The sequence below is a fragment of the Tachysurus vachellii genome, chromosome 4 (assembly GCF_030014155.1).
Source record: "Tachysurus vachellii isolate PV-2020 chromosome 4, HZAU_Pvac_v1, whole genome shotgun sequence".
NCBI classification, from domain to species: domain Eukaryota; kingdom Metazoa; phylum Chordata; class Actinopteri; order Siluriformes; family Bagridae; genus Tachysurus; species Tachysurus vachellii.
This window is the reverse complement of record NC_083463.1, coordinates 30,815,640-30,822,157: the sequence shown is the minus strand read 5'-3', so window position 1 is coordinate 30,822,157 and position 6,518 is coordinate 30,815,640.

Genomic DNA, 6,518 nt, shown 5'->3' with positions numbered 1-6,518 from the left:
GGATGCTGACATAAACTCTTGGTGTTGAAATAAGTCGCTGCTTATTTCCGGTGCTTTCACATCTGAAAGCGCTACGCCTATGTTCTCGCCCCAAAAGAGCTCATCTCCATGGAAGACCAAGCTGCTGTGTTTGATAAAGAAATCCGGACGTGTCGTTCCCAGAAGCTCTTTCCGTTCCCAGCTGTGGCTCAGCGAAGTGCCGGCACAACCCCTGGACCACGCGCCCGTCCTCGTCGGCCAGGTACGTTTACTCTCAGACGTGGTCTTTGAAATAACTGAATAAAATAAAATGCACTGATTATTATGGAAGCACAATGGAATTCTGTTTGCATTCCTCTTTCTTGAAATAATACGTATAAATATCCTTCAATTACTTAATTATAAATGCCTCTAATATGTATCTTCTCCTAAACATTACTAAAGTTTTTTCTTTTTTTGTTATTATTATTTTATTTCTTATACAGTTACAAATTGGTAGTAGTAATGATGCATCTTAAGTGAAGTGACGTGACATACGGCTAAGTACGGTGACCCGTACTCAGAATTCGTTCTCTGCATTTAACCCATCCAAAGTGCACACACACAGCAGTGAACACACACACACACACACACCATGAACACACACCCGGAGCAGTGGGCAGCCATTTTATGCTGCAGCGCCCGGGGAGCAGTTGGGGGATTCGGTGCCTTGCTCAAGTGCACCTCAGTCGTGGTCGGCCCGAGACTCGGACCCACAACCTTCCGGTTACGAGTCAGACTCTCTAACCACGACTGCCCCATACTCTCTGACTCTCTGACCACTACTGCCCCAGTCAAGTAGCCGTAATCTTTCTTTAGTTTCTAGCTATAAATAAAGATTGCAGCTTAGAAGCTCCAGTGTGAAAATAAAGCTTTTCTTTATTAGTTTAGCTAAGCTCAGCCAGGCTGGCATTGGATTATGGAACGTCTTGCACAGTTGTTTGTGTATTTGGATGTGGTTAAGTTTCAAACCTGGCTTCACATGATTTTGGCATTGGTGTGTGTGTGTGTGTGTATGTGTGTGTGTGAAGGTTCTTCTTTTAGTCCTGGGAAACCGTTTGAATCAGACAGGCTGGCCTCGAGTGTTGGGCCAGGACATACGCAAGCATCTGGAGCAGCTGCGCAGCCGAGCAGTCACACTGCAAGGTCGTGCTCAGGGGCGAACGCTGCTTCCTCTGCCTCTGAGTGTGGACAGGAGAGATGAGCAGCAGCTCAGGTTTGTGTGTATCACAATTTTTCCGATGTCATTAGAACGAAACCACCGAGCTGATATTAGATGGAAGAAAGTCCTGCGGTCGAAAATTACACTGATACAGAGCCAGAGCTCTGCACTGGAAAGTCAGAAATTCCAAATGGAGGATGTTGTGCTTTACTGTTTCTTGGTAACATGACAAGCCGCTTTATTTTTTGTCTTGTTAAGTTCACGAGACAGGAATAAGAGAGAGACTGATGAGGGAACAATTTTTATAGCTGCTATGATGTAAGTGTTGTAAGTGATAACATGAACCGATGTTCTATAACATTAAACATAAGTATAAATGGGTAAAATGTGTGATGTACAAGTATGATGTTTTTTAATTAGTAAAGAAACTGTAGGGGTCACGGTGGCTTAGTGGTTAGCACGTTCGCCTCACACCTCCAGGGTCGGGGTTCGATTCCCGCCTCCACCTTGTGTGTGTGGAGTTTGCATGTTCTCCCTGTGCCTCGGGGGTTTCCTCCGGGTACTCCGGTTTCCTCCCCCGGTCGAAAGACATGCATGGTAGGTTGATTGGCATCTCTGGAAAATTGTCTGTAGTGTGTGATTGCGTGAGTGAATGAGAGTGTGTGTGTGCCCTGCGATGGGTTGGCACTCCGTCCAGGGTGTATCCTGCCTTGATGCCCGATGACGCCTGAGATAGGCACAGGCTCCCCGTGACCCGAGGTAGTTCGGATAAGCGGTATAAGATGAATGAATGAATGAAGAAACTGTAACCTGTGGCAAATTGCTGTGGTGCAAGAAGAATAATACACTTCTGAGGTGGTAGTTTTACCTGATAAAATGAAAAGGCAAGTGATCTTAAGAAGAGTGCGTGTGTGTGTGTGTGTGTGTGTGTGTGTGTGTGTAGCTCTGATTTGTGTCTGATAGATCGGGCTTTGCTGTATGCTATTGAGACCATGGTGATAGAGTGGAGTCAGCAAATGGGCTCTGTGCTGCAGCGAGACTCTTCCCAGCTCCTGCGTCAGGGAGACCATGTGGGCCCCACAGCGGAGCTGCAGTTCTGGGCCCATCAAAAAGAAAATCTGCAAGGAATCCAGAAACAGGTAACAAGGACAAAACATTTGCATTCAAGTGTTTTGACTTTTTCTCCAGGATTTTTTAAATGGTTCTAGCTTTCATTTAATCTTAGAACTTTTGCTGTTCTCCATCTGTCACTAAAGAGTTCTTTGTACTGTGTGTCTCTGTGTGTACATTTGTGTGTTTGTGTGTGTGCGTGTGCGTTTGTGTGTGTTTGTGTGTGTACATTTGTGTGTGTGTTTGTGTGTGTGCGTTTGTGTGTTTGTGTGTGCATTTGTGTGTTGGTTTTGGGTGTGTTTGTGTGTGCATTTGTGTGTTGGTTTTGGGTGTGTGTGTGTGTGCTTGTGTGTGCGCGTGAGTGTTTGTGTGTGTGCATGTGTGTGTTTGTGTGCGTGTGTGTGTGTGTGTGTTTGTGTGCATGTGTGTGTGCATGTGTGTGTTTGTGTGCGTGTGTGTGTATGTGTGCGTGTGTGTTTGTGTGTGTGTGTATGTGTGCGTGTGTGTTTGTGTGTGTGTGTGCGTGTGTGTGTGCGCGTGTGTGTTGGTTTTGTGTGTGTGTTTGTGTGCACGTGCGCGTGTGTGCATGTGTGTGTGTTTGTGTGTGTGCATTTGTGTGTTGGTTTTGTGTGTGTGTGTTTGTGTGCGTATGTGTGTGTTTGTGTGTGCGTGTGTGTGTTTTGGTTTTGTGTGTGTGCGTGCGTGTGTGTGTGCGCGCGCGTGTGTGTGTGTGTGTGTGCACGCGTGTGTGTGTGTTTGTGTGTGCGTGTGTGTGTGTTTGTGTGTGTGTGTTTGTGTGCGTGTATGTGTGTGTTTGTGTGCGTGTGTGTGTGTGTGTGTTTGTGTGCATGTGTGTGTGCATGTGTGTGTTTGTGTGCGTGTGTGTGTATGTGTGCGTGTGTGTTTGTGTGTGTGTGTATGTGTGCGTGTGTGTTTGTGTGTGTGTGTGCGTGTGTGTGTGCGCGTGTGTGTTGGTTTTGTGTGTGTGTTTGTGTGCACGTGCGCGTGTGTGCATGTGTGTGTGTTTGTGTGTGTGCATTTGTGTGTTGGTTTTGTGTGTGTGTGTTTGTGTGCGTATGTGTGTGTTTGTGTGTGCGTGTGTGTGTGTTGGTTTTGTGTGTGTGCGTGCGTGTGTGTGTGCGCGCGCGTGTGTGTGTGTGTGTGTGCACGCGTGTGTGTGTGTTTGTGTGTGCGTGTGTGTGTGTTTGTGTGTGTGTGTTTGTGTGCGTGTGTGTGTGTTTGTGTGTGCGTGTGTGTGTGTTTGTGTGTGTGTGTTTTTGTGTGTGCACACACGTGTGTGTGTGTCTGTATGAGTGCAGCTGCAAAATCCCAAAGTTAACCAAGTGCTTGAGATCCTACAAAGAATCAACAGCAGTTATTACACCTCTTTTCATGACATCATTCAAAAAGTAAACTACGGTATGCTTCAAAATTTATTTCCATCTTATACAAACATTGCTTAACATGAACTAGTGTAACTGTAGTGTTACTGTAGTGTAACTGCTCTTTTTATTGCTTGTGTGTGTGTCAGCGGTGGTGGAGTCTGAGGACGTCGACCTGCACCTGAAGCCCCTGCGAAAGCTCATTGTGGCATTTGAGGAGCGAAGCTTCACCAAACTGGAGCCTCTTTTCCCTGCTGTCTTTCACACACTCGCACTCATCTGGACACACTCTCGCTTTTACTGCTTCCCACCACGCATCGTCACACTCCTTATTGAGTTCTGCAACCTGCTCATCGACAAGGTGTGTGTGTGTGTGTGTGTGTGTGTGTGTGTGTAACTCCATTTTAATGGTACAAGATTTCAGCATTATGAAATCTCTTCCTGTTTTCTGCATTAGAGAGTGAAAGCTCATTGGACATGTGTGCACAGTACACAGCTGTTATTCTGTGATGTGTGTGTGTGTGTGTGTGTGTGTGTGTGTATGCACAGGCCATGGTGTATCTGATCCCAGAGGAGCTTTTTAAGATGGAGCTGGAGGAGGGTGTAGAGCGTGTGCAGAAGGCGCTGCAGGTTTTTAAATCGTTTAAGCAGACGTTCCAGCATTACAGAGACCGACTGAGTCCGACGGGTCCTTACGGTCAGCTGGGACTTCCTGTCAAACCCTGGGATTTTCCCTCGCAGATCATCTTCCAGCGCATTGACCTTATCAATGAGAGGCTGCTCATGATTGAGGTGTGTGATTAATATTTACTTTGTTTTCAGTGTGCTTTTGAATCAGCAGTAATTTTACTTCACGTGTTTAAGGAGTGGGGTGCACGGTGGCTTAGTGGTTCGCCTCACACCTCCAGGGTCGGGGTTCGATTCCCGCCTCCGCCTTGTGTGTGTGGAGTTTGCATGTTCTCCCCGTGCCTCGGGGGTTTCCTCCGGGTACTCCGGTTTCCTCCCCCGGTCCAAAGACATGCATGGTAGGTTGATTGGCATCTCTGGAAAATTGTCCGTAGTGTGTGAGTGTGTGAGTGAATGAGAGTGTGTGTGTGTGTGCCCTGCGATGGGTTGGCACTCCGTCCAGGGTGTATCCTGCCTTGATGCCCGATGACGCCTGAGAGAGTCACAGGCTCCCCGTGACCCGAGGTAGTTCAGATAAAGCGGTAGAAGATGAATGAATGAATGAATGAATGAATGAATGTTTAAGGAGTAAAAACCATAGATGTGATGTAATGGTTTTTTTTTAGGAGCTGTTTCTGTCAGCGTTGGACTTCCTGAAGCTGGAGCGTGTAGAGTTGGGTGGCTCCAGAGGAAAGATTCTGAGCGAGATGGTTTACAGAATGAATGACGAGTTTCATGACAGCTGGAGAATCCTCAGGGAAAGCAAATATGACCCTTTGGATTACAGTAAAGAGGTGTGTAACACACACACACTTTTAGTGAAACACACTGAAAGGCACAGAAAGCTGACATATTAATGGCTAATAATTAATAAGGATTTTTCTTCACACTGTTATGCTTTACACGTATTTTTAGGATTTTGTGCAAGATTACAAACGCATCGTGGAACAGAATCATGACTTTGACCAGCGATTAGGGACAGTGTTGAGCTTGGCCTTCCAACACTTCTCCAGCCTGGAGTCGGCCTTCAAGGTAACACACACCCGTAGTTGTGTTAGCAGTGTGATTATATATAGAGTTATAATTGCTATTAAGGAAATGGAACACTGAATTAACATCCTGTTTGTGTGTGTCTGTGTGTGTGTCTGTCTGTCTGTGTCTGTCTGTGTGTGTGCGTGTGTGTGCACGTGTGTGTGTGTGTCTGTCTGTCTGTGTGTGTGTGTCTGTCTGTGTGTGCGCGTGTGTGTGTGTGTGTCTGTCTGTGTGTGTCTGTCTGTGTGTGCGCGTGTGTGTGTGTTTGCACGTGTGTGTGTGTCTGTCTGTGTCTGTCTGTGTGTGTGCGCGCGTGTGTGTGTGTCTGTCTGTGTGTCTGTGTGTGTCGCGTGCGTGTGTGCGTCTGTCTGTGTCTGTCTGTCTGTCTGTGTGTGTCTGTCTGTGTGTGTGCGTGTGTGTCTGTGTCTGTCTGTCTGTCTGTGTGTGTCTGTCTGTGTGTGTGCGTGTGTGTGTGTGTATGTGTGTCTGTCTGTGTGTGTGTGTGTGTCTGTCTGTGTGTGTGTCTGTGTGTGTGTCTGTCTGTGTGTGCACGCGCGTGTGTGTGTCTGTGTGTGTGTGTGTGTGTGTGTGTGTGCGTGTGTGTGTGTGTAGCTATTGCAGATCTTTGGCACTTTGTTGGAGAGGCCGAAGGTTCACCAGATGTTCGCTCCAAACTATTCCCTCCTTCTGGCTATGTTTCAGGAAGAAGTCAACACTTGCCAGCGTATACTAGACAATCAGAGGGAGAGGGTACGTGTGTACACTCGAGTGTGTTTTAAGATCATTTTGAGTACCAAACATTCCTCACAAACACAGGAAGACCTGACATCTTTAACCCTTTGTTACGGTTTAAACATTTGTATTGACACTTACTGAAGTTTGAGTGTTTTTTTAATACAGTTGCAAAAAGGCTGCCCGGTTCTTAGTAAAAACCTGCCACCTGTTGCTGGAAACCTGAAATGGTCTCAAGAGCTCCGAGAGAGAATTCTGAGCAAACGCAGCGACCTCAACCTCCTCACACACATGTACGTGTTTTTTACACACATTTTCAGTGACTAAGTCCTAGATGTTCCTAGAGTGGATTTATAGTTTGTCAGATTCGTAAAACAAACCTATTTGCTATGATTATATCAGGTATATGGTGTGTG